We start from the raw sequence: 15638 nt of genomic DNA, 5'->3' as shown, positions 1-15638 counted from the left end.
ACTCTATCTATTCCCCTGATCATCTTATAAACCTCTATCAAGTCACCCCTCATCCTTCGCCGTTCCAATGAGAAAAGGCCTAGCACTCTCAACCTATCCTGGTATGACCTACTCTCCATTCCAGACAACATCCTGGTAAATCTCCTCTGCACCCTCTCCAAAGCTTCCACATCTTTCCTAAAGTGAGGCGACCAGAACTGCACGCAGTACTCCAAGTGTGGCCTTACCAAGGTCCTGTACAGCTGCAACATCACCTCACGACTCTTGAATTCAATCCCTCTGCTAATGAACGCTAATACACCATAGGCCTTCTTAAAAGCTCTATCCACCTGAGTGGCAACTTTCAAAGATTTATGAACATAGACCCAAGATCCCTCTGCTCCTCCACCTTACTAAGAACCCTACCGTTAACCCTGTATTCCGCATTCTTTTTTTACTCTCCCATTCTATTTTTGCCCCTTTTTCTCTAACCTTTGATGCCTCTTTGCTGATTATAAAACACTGCTTATTATAATTTGCTACTGCTCTTTACATCATAATACTTTCCTCTTAATCTAATATCTCTTACATTCTGAGGGATGGATCTTGCTTTCTGAGTTTTTCTTTTGATGGAATGAATTTTCATTGTATATCTTGAACTGATTTTGTTTTACATGTTACCCATAGTTCATTTACCACCACATCCCTTGACAAATTTACCTGAGCCAATTTATCATAATGCCTACATCATTGGCTTTGTTTCAGTTCAACATGTTTCCTTGTGTTATATCAGTTTCAAACTAAACATGGTATCCAAGGATATTGTGATCACTACTCCCCACAGGATCATTTATTATGAAACTGTTAATTAATTCTGCCTCATTACACAATACTAGATCTAAGATAGATTCATCCCTAGTCATTCATAATTATTGATCCAGAAAACCAACAAAATAAATATTTCACAAACTCATTGACTAGATCACTCTTATCAAGTTGATTGTCTGATTCTACATGAAGACTGTCCGCTACAATTATTGTAAGTTCCAATACTTTATTACTGAATGCTGTACTGTTAAGTGTGTCCTAAGGGGCAACTCTTTCACACAGAGGGTGGTGCATGTATGGAAGTGGTGGAGGCTGGTACAATTACAGCATTTAAAAGGCATCTGGATGGGTATATGAATAGGAAGGATTTAGAGTGCCAAGTGCTGGCAAATGGGACGAGATTAGGTTAGGATAGCTGGTCGGTATGGAAGAGTTGGACCGAAGGGCCTGTTTCCGTGCTGTACATCTCTGTGACTCTAGCTGAGTGATGGAAAAGCATATTCATAAAGTATGCAGCATTAACTGCAATGAATGTGGAATCGTTTGAAACTAATTTTGCTTTTTAAAATGGACAGTAGTGGCTGCGATGGGTCACCTGACTCTTGGCGTGGTAACCTTTGAGCCTACAGACGATCTCAAAAGGAAAAAGACTGCAGGTGTCACTACTCATCTCCTAAAAGGTACTTCCTGACTCAAATGGAACATTCTGAAACAAGACACTGTCTGAATGTCTCAGTCCCCCAGCTGAATGTTTGGAAACAATAATCTCGTTACGGGCAATTTGCAAAAGCCTCAGCACCATATCTGGTGAGGAACCAGATGGTAAGGCACCCCACATTGGTCGCCCAATGAGTGCTGGTCTGCAGAAAGACACAACTTTGCTGCCACTGCTGTTTTAGCAGTTATAGAGGTACAGAGTGATTATAGCACAGAAACAAACCCTTCAGTCAATCAGTCCGTGTCGACCATAATCCCAAACTAAACTAGTCCCACCTGCCTGCTCCCTTTCTTATTCATATACTTACCTGAAGGTTTTTTAAAACGCTGTGACTGCACCTGCATCCACCACTTGCTCTGGAAGTTCATTCCACACATGAACCACCCTCTCTTGCAAAAAAATTTTTTAAATCTCTCTCCTCTCCTTAGTCTTGAAATCCCCCATCCTAGGGAAAAGACAACGACCCAAACCCCTCATTATTTTATAAACTTCTATAAAGCCGCCTCTCAGCCTCCCACGCTCAAGTGAAAAGTGTCCCAGCCCATCCAGCCTTTCTTTATAACTCAAATCTTCCAGACCGAACAACATCTTAAGAAGGAATTAGCATCTATCCCTCAAGAGTCAGACACAGTAAGATCATAAGGTCTCACAGATGTTCCTTTACGAGTCCACTTATGAGCAAACTGACCTCCAAGAGTGGTGGTGGTCAATGCATTTGTGACTCAGAAGCCCAGAAACTGCTCTGGTGTCAGGTGTTCAAACCAGTCAATCTGGAATATAAAGTTAGTCTCAGTATTGGTGACCATGAAACATTGCACAAAATCCATCTGGTTCACCAACGCTATTTAGGGTAGAAAATCTGCAATCCTCACCTGGCCTGGCCTACACAGGACTCCAAACCCATTTATGTGACTGAATGGCAAACCGCCCCTTGAGATCATCACTCAGCTCAGGAGCAGTTAAGGATGGACAAAGCTTTCTGACACCACAAGAGATGCCCACATTCCATGAAAGAATAAAGAAAAACATTAATTCCATGATCCACAGAAAGTCCAGCTGTTGAAAGGTTCCTGCAAGGACTCTGGCGTACATCATCAGATATTGAACTTATCCAGCTCGCTTTTCCCACATGATGTTCTCTACTTCATTGGGGCCAGCACCCAACATTTTCCAAGACAAGGCAAACGCATGCATTTTGAACTTTTTTTTTGTAAAACTGCAATATTCCCTTTAACTATATTATGCTCAAGTCTCAAAGAATGTGGGTGAGTGAGTAAAAAGCTGCGTTAAGATTTTCATGGTTATGAAACTCAGAGACTTGCTGCTGGTTTTCAAGTGGTGTACACAGTCAGGTGGTCAGAAATATATACGTCTTCCTTTCCAAACCAAAAAAAAAATTCAGTATTGGGAGAAAACAGTGCATTCAAATGTCTCATACCTTTAGCATAATAGTGAGTTAACAATCTACTCCCACCAGCATTTTCTGATTTTGCTTTAATTTATTCATAGGATTGGATTCCCTACAGTGTGAAAACAGGCCCTTCAGCCCAACAAGTCCACACCGACCCTCCGAAAAGCAACCCACCCAGACCCATTGCCCTACACCTAACACTATGGATCTCTGGATGAGGATGGCAAGCCCAACATTTATTTCCAATACCTAATAGCCCAAAGGACGGCTAAGATTTAACCACATTGGTGTAGATCTGTCGGCCAGACCAGGTGAGCACAGCAGATTTCCTTCCCTAAAGGACATTAGGGAACCAGCTGGCCTTTTATAACAGCTAACATGGGTACCATCAGGCTAATTCTTTTTTTTTAAATTCCAGATTTTTACTGAATTCAAACTGAATAAACAGCCAGGATGAGATTTGAACTCACATTTGCTGGGATTCCAGAGGTTACCAATGACAGAATCACTGTACTACCAATGACAGAATCACTGTGCTACCACCTCTCTCTGAATCAGCCCCGATTCTTGAGTTGCCTCGTTTCTGCATGTACAGATTCAACTTTTGAGGCCACGCTGTTTATCACTGAAGTCTTCTTGCTACCAGAGCCAACCATCTTCCTCTGCCATTCTCTGTCTGTCTTTCTGAAACATTTACACCCCTGGAATATTTGTTTCCTACCTTCAATCACAATACAACCACGTCTCTGTAACGGCGATTACATCTAAAGCATTTACCTCTATTTGCGCCTATAGCTCATCAACCACACTGTAGATCCTTCCTGCATTCAGATAAAGAACCTCTAATTTCACTTTTAATTACTTCCTGCATTGGCCTTATTTGCTGATGCACAACTAGTGCTAAACTCTTCAGCCGTTCCTGTTCTTAGCATACATCGCTGCACAATCATGTTGCCCTCACCCCTCTTCATCTGAACCCACTCAACACCCCTGCATGCCCAGTCCCCACTACATGCTTGAAGCCCTGTCCATAGCCCTAGTTATAGGATCAGCCAAACTACCAGCTCTAGCCTGGTTCAATGGAGCCTATCCCAACAGAATTGCTCCCACTTCTCTAAGTAGCAATGCCACTGCCTGTGAAAGCACTTCTTCCCCATCAATACAGCGGCTCAACGGTTAGCCCGGCTGCCTCACAATGCCAGAGATCCAAGTTCAATCCCGTCCCCAGGCGACTGTCTGTGTGGAATTTACACTTTCTCCGGGTGCTCCACTTTCCTGCCACAATCCAAAGGTGTGAAGGTTAGGTGGGTTGGCCATGCCAAATCGTCCAGAGACGTGCGGGCTAGGTGGATTACCATGGGAAATGCAGGATTATAGGGTGGGTCTGGATGGGGATATTCTTCAGGGGGTCAGTGAATGACCTGCTTCAAAACTGTAGGGACTCTGACCCTTTGAGCTCACACTTTAAAGTTTCCAACACAAAAAAAAATTGCAAAATCCCAACCGCCCCGCCCCCACTTTTGGTTTTGCTCCACTTTCCTGTGAAGTTGATGTCATTTCTTTTGACCACTTCTGGCATAACGAGACATTCGCCGAAACATTTTACAGAAGTAAGCGGGTCAAGGGCAGTCGTAATGGAAGAACTCTGAGTTAGTCTCACACGCTGCCGGGTCTGCTGACACAGGCAACTCATTTCTCCCACTCTTTATTACAGAGCACCGGAGCAGGCAAGAATGACCACTGTGAAAGATTCCCCGCTGATTTCGTGCTTACCCACTTAGCATTCTAACCATGTCTTGCTTTGCAGCTGGATATTAAATGAAAACCCTGGATCCATTCTTGCTCTTCCAACCCAACTTGAACCTGTTAACTCCTTAATCCCCTCAAAACAAGCAAAGTAGCATATGTGCAGGCAACAGCGGCGCACTGAGTATTGTTTCATCATAATAAGGTGCTGCACAAACACTTTCTTATTTAACACTTCCTTTCAAGAAAACCAACCACTGACAGTGCTACCAAAACAGATATTTTGCCATGATTTTTCTTCCCCTCTGTCTCACCCCCAAAAGATCTTCCAGCTGCCAACAGAGGTGTTGCATGAAAACTATTGATTTAAAATCATAAAAAGTGCTTACAATGTTCCGCATCCAGTGCTAGAACTTATTCTGCATGAATATTCATCCTACTGTGCAGTTGTACAGTTTCTTGCAGATATTGAGCCCCAATGAAATGCACCAGCATTGTGTTAGGTGCAATTAATCACAGAAGCCCTACAGTGTGAAAGCAGGCCATTCGCCCCATCGAGTCCAAACTGACCCTCTGAACAGCATCCCATCCAGGCCCACCCATTTCCAAAGACTAACCCATCTAGCCTGCACATCCCCTGGACACTTTAGCAATGGCCAATCCACCCTAACCTGCACACTGTGGGAGGAAACTGGAGCACCTGGAGGAACCTCACGAGACACAGGGAGTGAACGTGCAAACTCCACACAGCAGTCGCCCGAGGCTGGGATCAAACAGGCGCCTGTGAGGCAGCAGTGCTAACCACCGAGTCGCCGTGCTGCCCCAACCAAAACACTTCAACTTGTCAAAGGCAAATGTGACATTCATGTAGTTCCACTGCGGGCAACACAGAAGCATCCCTCACAAAACCAGGAGAGACAATGCAGGGGCTAGGATCCTGAGTGAAAACCTCTTTTAAATATACAGTCAAAAAATGACTTCAGCAGTAATTACTGACTTAATGAAAGTGAGATGAGAAAAGAGCAGACTTCACTGACTTGAGTGTGTCTCAGGTACAGGTCTAGATTTCCACGTCAAACTCCTTTATTCCATGCCATTCATCTGCTACACACCTGGATCGTCCCTGGCCACACATATCTCCCGGTGTCTGATTGCGTTAAACCTCACACAGATGCACAATCTTTCTCACAGGCTGAGATTGCCACACGAGTCAAGACAGCGTTTAAATTTAAACACTGTGGTGGCGTTCCGTTTTCTTTTCTACTCGATCAGCGGTGCTAATTAAATATCAGGCATTACTCACTGTCTCAGAGTCTAACCAGGCTGCAAATGCACAGACACAAGCAAGTCGCAGCAACTCCACCTCCAGCACCAGCTGAGTCCGAGTCCGAGAAAGCTCATTGTTTGCAGTGCAGGCGCGATCCAAGTCTGCACGCTGCTCTCCCCACACCAGCATGTGCCACCCACTGAGCGAGAGTCTCACAGCAGCTTGGCACCATGCCAGCTACCCGACTAAAGGAAGCATACTACTGACCGGCATGAGTCAACCCTCTTATAACTCCCAGAATAGCAGCTCAGCACCATGACTGGTGGAAAACAAAAAATGCAGTACAGCACAAAGTGAGTAAGTTACGCCGTGTTACACTGCCTCACGCCAACCGTTAGCCTCTTGCGAATGGAGCTTGTTGCCATCAAACAGTCAGGTTAGATACAGGGGAGGCTGCCTAATCAAACCCTTACAGTCAGAGGTGAACTCCCTTGTCTCTTTCACAAGTCAAGCACCAGGGTTCACTTCTACAGAAATTACTTTGAAAAGGACAAGCTGTGCTGCATGTTTTGTTTCAGATTCTTTAACAAGCTGAGGTTCTTGCTGTTAAAGGCCAGCAACTGTTGCCTTTCCCAAACTGAAAGTGGTGGTGAATTGCCGTCTTCAACTGCTGCACTCTGTCTGGACGGACTGGTGCCACCTGAGTGGTTAAGTCAAATAGGATGCATTCGAAGGGAAGTGAACTCCATGGGCAGGAAGGAATGGGTTAATAGGGCAGATGACAGCATTTTGAGTGGCCTATCAAGGAATACTTTTGGAATACTGCATTTAGATCTGGTCTCCCTCCTGTCGGAAAGATGTGAAACTCGAAAGGGTTTAGAAAGGTTTACGAGGATGTTGCCAGGGTTGGGGGGTTTGACCTACAGGGAGAGGCTGAATAGACTGGGGCTGTTTTCCCTGGAGCGTTGGAGGCTGAGAGGTGACCTTATAAAATCATGAGGGGCACGGATAGGGTGAATAGGTAAAAACAATGACTGCAGATGCTGGAAAACAGATTCTGGAGTACACTGGTGCTGGAAAAGTACAGCAGTTCAGGCAGCATCTGAGGAACAGGAAAATCGACGTTTCGGGCAAAAGCCCTTCATCAGGATAGGGTGAATAGTCATGGTCTATTCCCCAGGATAGGAGAGTCCAAAACTAGAGGGTATAGGTTTAAATGTGAGAAGGGAAGGATTTAAAAGGGACCTAAGGGGCAACGTTTCATGCAGAAGGTGGTACGTGTATGGAATGAGCTGCCAGAGGAAGTGGTGGAGGCTGGTACAATTATAATATTTGAAAGGCATTGGGATGCATACATGAATAGGAAAAGTTTAGAGGGATATGGGCCAATTGTTGTCATGTGGGACTTGATTAGGTTAGGATATCTGGTCAGCATGGACGAGTTGGACCAAAGGGTCTCTTTCACTGCTGTACCTCTCTATGACTATAATTCAATGCAATTTCAAACTCAAGAGTGCCCCCTGCTGCATCTGTGTAATGCTACCATCCTCATGACTCTGAATGCAAACATTAGAAACTATTTTTAACTCATTAGTGGACCCTCTCACTCTTCAACCAATTATTTCCAAAGGATGATTGAGTGTAGCCCACTATGGCAGCAATCTCGCTTCACCAACTTGCTCTGTTTGCAGACAATTCTCCAAACATCATTAGCAATTGTGGACAGACCCAATCTGACTGTGGAAACATTCTCACTATATTCCAGTGATATACAAACAAACAAAGACTGAATGTGACTGTGTGCTGGTCCCACGCAAAAGGAGCTCAGATTCAGTTCAGCTCATCCTCCTTCCCAAAATGTGGAGCTGCCAATGTTGGACTGGGGTGGGAGAAAGCGAGGACTGCAGATGCTGGCGTTCAGAGTCGAGAGTGTGGTGCTGGAAAAGCACAGCAGGCCAGGCAGCATCCAAGGAGCAAGGGAATCGATGTTTCCAGCATAAGCCCTTCATCAGGGTTGATGCCCAGAACATCGATTCTCCTGTTCCTCGGATGCTGTGCTTTTCCAGCAACACACTCTCAACTTGGACTGGAGTGGGCAAAGTTAAAAATCACACAACAGCAGGTTATAGTCCAAAGGTTTATTTGGAAGAACTAGCTTTCGGAGTGCACCTCCTTCGTCATCAACTCCTTTCCAAAAGGCTGCATGGGGAGGCTAGATTGAAAGTTGGGAACGTGTTAGAATTCAACCTGTGAATCCACCTTTGCTTCAGCACACACTATCACAAACTAGATCAAGACTCCAATGAAACTACTAATGCCTCTTGCTAAAAAAAAAGGCCAAAAACTAACATCACAAATCATTAAGCCCTCAATCAAGCTGTCCCACTGTCTAGAGATTGACAATTCCTAAAGATTACAGACAGACTGTAATGTAGGCTAACCTGAAGTTCCGGGAAAGCAAGGAATTTACCAGCAACATCAGCAAAGGAAAAGAAAAATTCGCCACCGGAACAGCAACAGGGAACCTCAGCAACGTCCAGACAAAGCAACCCATCCCAGCGCCAGCTGTTCCCATGACTTGCTCACCAGCAAGAACTGTTCACTTATTCTGAATAAGCAGGTCATCAGCTCTGTCAAAGTAGGCAGGAAGGAGAGAATCAAACAATCTTGGGATAAAACTAGCAGTGGTTATAGCCTTAAGGCTAAAGAGGACAGAGAAGTGTGCACTCAGTGTCTTTTAGATACATTGCAGCTACTGTGCAGCGGACTATACAGTGAAAATGACAGGGGGAAGAAAATTACAGTGTTACAGATTTACAGGTTGTTTTTTCCCCTAAGGGACAGCAGTTACAGTGTTTCACAATGGCTCAACACATATTGCACGTTAGCACTGAATTAATTCTCAGGGTGTGAATAAAGAAGGCACCTGTTTCAGAGTTCTGTTGGAAAAGTGTGACTTTCTTAAACAGCTGCCGTCTGTGAAAGGTGCACCCACATTACTATTAGGTCAGAAGTTGCAAGGTGCTGATCCAGCAGCAATTGAAGAAACTTTACCAACTTCTTTTCCAATACGTATATGAAAAACACAGAAATGTAAAACGAATCTTGAACTAGTCTGAACTGTGGTCCTTCCGTGGTATTTTGGCAGTCCCAACAACTATCATTCCACATTTCACCTTTGACTGCACTTACCTACACCATATTTCAGTTCTGCTTGCATCAAGCTACCTATCCAGATATTTTTCTTTCCATCTCAAGAATTCCAGCCTTACATCAAAGCATTTGCAGCTGCATCTCCTGAACACATAAATCTGACAAAACAACAGTCAGAGACAGCAGAAACATGGCAATACGATCACCTCTAATTTGAACACGATTCAACTTGGACAGACACTGTGATTCCTTTCTCATCACTGGGTTAAGGCCCTGGAATTCCCTGCTTAACATTTGTTGTAGAAACACATTTCAGAATGCCTCATCAGCAGAGCTTTCTAACAAGCATCACAACATCACTTGACTGATGGTCAGAATGCGCCCAGTCATATACGCCCAGTCGGTCTGCACCAGCGCACACTGCCCTCAAAGTGCCGGGGTGGGGGGAGTAGAGACTGTCACACAACTCCTGCTGGAATGTGCCTTTGCAAAGGACGTTTGGAGAAAAATGTAGTGATTTTTGTCCTGTGCAACTCCATGATGCAGAACTTTGTGCTCTACGTGTTCCCCGGGACACACGCAGAGACAAACATCGACTGCGACTGGGGGACCATCAACTCAGTGAACGAGGCTCTCTGGTCTGCGTGAAACTTGTTGGTATTTCCAGAACATTCCTGATGAAGGGCTTATGCCTAAAACAACGATTCTCCTGCTCCTTGGATGCTGCCTGACCTGCAGCGCCAGACATTTCGACTCTGATCTCCAGCGCCCGCAGTCCTCAATTTCTCCAGAACAAGGAGCTGACCCAGACTGAGTGTTACAGACTGACGTATTCCAAGGTCCAGGATTACATGCTGAGGGACTCTCTAAAGCTTGGGGCAGCTGCCACCAAGGCACAGTGGGAAAAGACCACCATCTGAGGTCTTCCTGCTGAAGTTAAATATATGTCCATTCAGATATCGGACCCTCCTAGTGCCTCAAATGCACATAAATATAATCTGGTATGTGTAAGAGACTTATTTGGTTTATTTGGATAGCATCAAATTCCAATGCTTGTTTGTTTCCTTGAAATGCTACTGTACAGAACAGAACTGCGTTTGTGACTATGTATGTACTCATAAAGAAATCTTCGTATATAAAGTAGATATTTGAAATAAAAAAAACATTCACCACATCATGAAACCCCACCAACTGAACAGAGGCAACTGGGATGGCCGCACTCTTGGGTAAATGTTAAAATCAAGCTGGCTTCCACACTCATTGGTTGGAAGTTCCTGCATATTGCATGATCCCAGCTGATGGTAATATTGGACAAGTCAGACCCCAGAGTGAACCTTGGCCTGATAGACCATAAGCTTTTTTTTTGTTTATAGGGGAGGTCAGTCATTGAACAAATGCACAGGAGGCTGCCAATGTACCTTTAACAAAGGTTACTTCATGCAAGAAAAAGATCATTGAAACAAAATCATTAAAAAATCAGAAAAAAAAAGTCAACCTTTTTATCCTAACAACAACCTTACAGACAGTCAATCCCCAACGAGGGGTCACCTCTATCACCATGCCAAACTATTGCAAGGCCCCATCAGGAATACCTGATGAAGGGTTTTTGCCCGAAACGTTGATTTTCCTGCTCCTCGGATGCTGCTTTACCAGCTGTGCTTTTCCAGCACCACTCTAATCTAGACCTCAGATATTTCATCCTATTGCTTTTATCCTCAATATACTTTGAGTTTGAAAATCCAAAATTCATAATTATACTGCCAACTTTTCGCCACTTAATCAAAACTCTGACAGTCCCATATCCTGTCGATTTATTTGCTTCAGTTTCATACTTTGCCACTTAGCACAGTGGAGGCAAAAAAAAACACATCTACACACGTACGAATTGGTCCCAGTCACTCCCTTTAACAGGCTGCGTGTGATTTACTCTGTCACGCACTTTTATCAGTTTGAGAGGTGGGGAGGTGGAGAGGGGGTAGTGGAGGAGGTGTTGCTGACCACAAAAGAGCATGACATTTCTGCTTGATCCAATCAAGCAAAAAATGCCACGCTCGCAACAACATTTTCCAAACTAACTTGGTCAATTGCACTGCACAGGCCACATTTGCAATAACACTGGAGCTCAGGTGAGTAGTGGAACATGTCTATTCCTGTCCACAATTCTGAAACACACCCTTCTCCCAAATACTGGGGAGCTGTTTCAGGAATTAGCAAAGAATTTGATCAAAGGGAGAGGATGTGGTGGAGGCTGGTACAATTGCAACATTTAAGAGGCATTTGGATGGATATATGAATAGGAAGGGTTTGGAGGGATATGGGCCGGGTGCTGGCAGGTGGGATTAGATTGGGTTAGGATATCTGGTCGGCATGGACGGGTTGGACCAAAGGGTCTGTTTCTGTGCTGTACATCTCTATGACTCTATGACTTGATGTGAGAACGAAGGCCAAAGTATTGGACACAGATCACAGAAAGTATGCAGAATGACACAATGAATAAAATTGAAAAAAGCACAAGGCAAAACTTGGAGACCAGAGAACCAAGAATAATAGCACACTGCCCACATTCAACATCAGCAGAGTGTGGTAAAGGATCTTAAGACAATAAGCTAAAATGTGCTGTACACAATTTATACAAGTCTATGGAGGGGATGCAAAGGCTTTGGTGTATTCCAATTAGGCCACACCAGAGCAGTGAGCGCATGTCTAACTACTGTGACGCAAAAGGGCAAATGATCTTTAGAGTGGATTTTATTTGTCACGTCTACCATATACAACTGATATGGTAAAAAAATGAGACAGCAGTTGGAATACCTCTGGAGAAACTGAGAAGCTAAAGACAGAAAATTGTGGTCTGTCAGCCGACGAGAAGGGAGGCATTGCCTTTCTGAACAAGTTCGGAGGGATAGCCAACTGTTAGTTCAGGCACGTAGCAGGAGGTTTATTTTTGTTTGAACAGCGGGGAGAGATTTTGGGGGGTGTCGAAGTTCAGCACTGAAGCAGCTTGAAAGCTTTGTCAATGGTGTTGGTGCCAGAGGATAGCGTGGAGGCACGGATAAGGTTAGATTCGGGAATTCACCGTGCAAGAAAGAAAGGATATATGCTAGAGGAGATTGCTAAAGATCCCAATGGATTTCTACTTCCACCTCGAGGAGGGTTTGGAGTGGAGTTTCCTAGGGGAGTGTGTTGGGACCCTTGCTTTTCCTGATAGATATTAGTGATCTAGGTCATGGTGTGTAGGAAACAGTTTTGAAGGTTGCAGATCACACAAAACTTGGAAGAATGTTAGATATATTTTAATAAATCTGTTCAGGGATGTTGTTATGCAACTCCGGAGCAAGTGAGATGTGAACCCATGCCTCTAGTTTAGAAAGAGGCAAGCGCCCTTTGAAAAATTGTAAACCATGATGAGAATAGTGTAGAACTCCAAAAGTACAGACCTATTGGGAGAGATAAGTGGCAGATGGAGCTCAATGCAGATGAGTGTGAGGTGATACATTTGAAAGGAGGAACATTGAAAGACGATATAAAATAGGGGGTGCCACACGGGAGGCTGCTGAGTAAGGTGAGGGCCCATGGTGTTCGAGGTGAGCTACTGGCATGGATTGAGGATTGGCTGTCTGACAGAAGGCAGAGAGTTGGGATAAATGGTTCTTTTTCGAAATGGCAGCCGGTGACAAGCGGTGTCCCACAGGGTTCAGTATTGGGGCCGCAGCTGTTCATGTTATATATTAATGATCTGGATGAAGGGACTGGGGGCATTCTAATGAAGTTTGCTGATGATACGAAGTTAGGTGGACAGGCAGATAGTACTGAGGAAGTGGGGAGGCTGCAGAAGGATCTAGACAGTTTGGGAGAGTGGTCCAGGAAATGGCTGATGGAATTCAATGTGAGCAAATGCGTGGTCTTGCACTTTGGAAAAAAGAATACAAGCATGGACTACCTTCTAAATGGTGAGAAAATTCATAAAGCCAAAGTACAAAGGGATCTGGGAGTGCTAGTCAAGGATTCTCTAAAGTTAAACATGCAGGTTGAATCCATGATTAAGAAAGCGAATGCAATGTTGTCATTTATCTCAAGAGGGTTGGAATATAAAAGCAGCGATGTGCTACTGAGCCTTTATAAAGCTCTGGTTAGGCCCCATTTGGAGTACTGTGTCCAGTTTTGGTCCCCACACCTCAGGAAGGACACACTGGCACTGGAGCGTGTCCAGCGGGGATTCACACGGATGATCTCTGGAATGGAGGAATGGCTGAGGATCCTGGGATTGTATTCATTGGAGTTAGAAGATTAAGGGGAGATCTAATAGAAATTTACAAGATAATACATGGTGTGGAAAGGGTGGACGCTAGGAAATTGTTTCTGTTAGGCGAGGAGACTAGGACCCGTGGACACAGCCTTAGAATTAGAGGGGATAAATTCAGAACAGAAATGTGGAGACATTTCTTCAGCCAGAGAGTGGTGGGCCTGTGGAATTCATTGCCGCAGAGTGCAGTGGAGGCCGGGACGCTAAATGTCTTCAAGGCAGAGATTGATAAATTCTTGATGTCACAAGGAAATTAAGGGCTATGGGGAGAATGCGGGTAAGTGGAGTTGAAATGCCCATCAGCCATGATTGAATGGTGGAGTGGACTCGATGGGCCGAATGGCCTTATTTCCACTCCGATGTCTCACGGTATAATTTTAAAAGGGGTGCAGGAGCAAAGCAGCCTGTGTGTATTTGTAAATAGATCATTGAAGACTGCAAGATAAGCTGAGACAGTTAAAGTATGCAGTAACCTCAGCATTATAATACAGGCATAAAAGTACAACAAGGTGATGTTGAAGGCGAAGACACTTGGTAGGTCTCACCTGTAGTCTTATCTACAGTTATGTGCATGGCATTATTGAAAAGATGTGAAGGCATTGGACAGAGTGCAGAAGTGATTTACAGGAATAGTTCCAAGGATGAGAAATTTAAGGGTAGATTGAAGAAGTTGGAAGAAGTTTTGAGAGAAGAAAAGTTACAGGAGAAGAAGGTTATCTCAGACTATAACGGGATCTGGACCAGATGGGCCAATGGGCTGAGAAGTGGCAGATGGAGCTTAATTCAGCTAAATGTGAGGTGCTGCATTTTGGGAAAGCAAAGCTTAGCAGGACTTATACACTTAATGGTAAGGTCCTGGGGAGTCTTGCTGAACAAAGAGACCTTGGAGTGCAGGTTCATAGCTCCTTGAAAGTGGAGTCACAGGTAGATAGGATAGTGAAGAAGGAGTTTGGTATGCTTTCCTTTATTGGTCAGAGTATTGAGTACAGGAGTTGGGAGGTCATGTTGCAGATGTTCAGGACATTGGTCAGGACACTGTTGGAATATTGCATGCAATTCTGGTCTTCTTCCTTTCGGAAAGATGTTGTGAAACTTGAAAGGGTTCAGGAAAGATTTACAAGGATGTTGCCAGGGTTGGAGGGTTTGAGCTATAGGGAGAGGCTGAACAGACTGGGGCTGTTTTCCCTGGAGCGCTGGAGGCTGGGGGAGTGACCTCATAGAGGTTTACAAAATCATGAGGGGAATGGATAGGGTAAATAGACAAAGTCTTTTCCATGGGGTGGGGGATTCCAGAACTAAAGGGCATAGGTTTAGGGTGAGAGGGGAAAGATGTAAAAGAGACCTAAGGGGCAACGTTTTCACGCAGAAGGTGGTACGTGCTTGGAATGAGCTGCCAGAGGAAGTGGTGGAGGCTAGTACAATTGCAGCATTTAAGAGGCATTTGGATGGGTCTATGAATAGGAAGGGTTTGGAGGTATATGCTGGTAGGTGGGACTAGATTGGGTTGGGATATCTGGTCGGCATGGACGAGTTGGACCGAAGGGTCTGTTTCCATGCTGTACATCTCTATGACTCTATGACTCATTCCTTCAGGACCAAGAGTGTTACATGGACAGCACAAACGACGCAATCATACCACGGGCAGCATTAAATGCATAAACGCAAAACACACAAATTACAGTGCAATAAAAGAATAATGAACAGACATTGTTCTAGCAGCAATTTAAAATCATGCAAAGAATTTCAGATAGACAAGAGTCTGAACATACAGTGTTAAGGAGCCTGATGGCTTGGGGGAAGAAACTGTTGCACAGTCGGACTGTGAGAGACCAAATGCTCCGGTATCTTCTGCCAGATGGCAGGAGGGAGCAGTGTTTGAGCGAGGGGTGTGTGGGGTCTTTTACAATGCTGCTAGCCTTTCAGATGCAGTGTGCACTGTAAATGTCTGTAATGGAAGGGAGAGAGACCCCACTGATCTCAGCTGTCCTCATGATCTTATGGTGTCGTGGGGTGCATCTCTACCTCTGGGCTACATGTTCCAGGTTCATGACCCGTGCCAGGACTTGTTGGTCATGGAAGATACAACTGTAAGCTCTTTCAGTGTGCCTGGTGGCAAAAGTGAGAAACTCCCCCCAGTCAGCCACCCTGCAAGTAGGCACCCTGTAGCATGGTCATCTCCCATCTAACTGCAGATTTATTTTAATCAACCTGTTCAGAGATGATTTGGAGATGC

The 15638-nt window shown here is 44.6% G+C and overlaps 1 protein-coding gene across 5 annotated transcripts in view; it reads right to left on the bottom strand.

Moving 5' to 3' along the window:
* LOC140489251 (suppressor of cytokine signaling 1-like) overlaps positions 1-15638 on the bottom strand; it is a 64928-nt gene that overhangs the window by 15162 nt on the left and 34128 nt on the right. Inside the window, exon 1 of one of the 5 annotated variants that reach the window (XM_072588598.1) lies at positions 6217-6382. The exons of 2 other annotated variants lie outside the window; for them this stretch is intronic. The gene's annotated coding sequence lies outside the window, so the exon portion shown is untranslated. 2 more of the 5 variants (XM_072588594.1, XM_072588596.1) reach the window with 2 other exon arrangements.

This window comes from Chiloscyllium punctatum, chromosome 18 (genome assembly GCF_047496795.1).
Source record: "Chiloscyllium punctatum isolate Juve2018m chromosome 18, sChiPun1.3, whole genome shotgun sequence".
Taxonomy (NCBI): Eukaryota; Metazoa; Chordata; class Chondrichthyes; order Orectolobiformes; family Hemiscylliidae; genus Chiloscyllium; species Chiloscyllium punctatum.
This window is presented reverse-complemented; position numbering and strand designations above follow the sequence as displayed.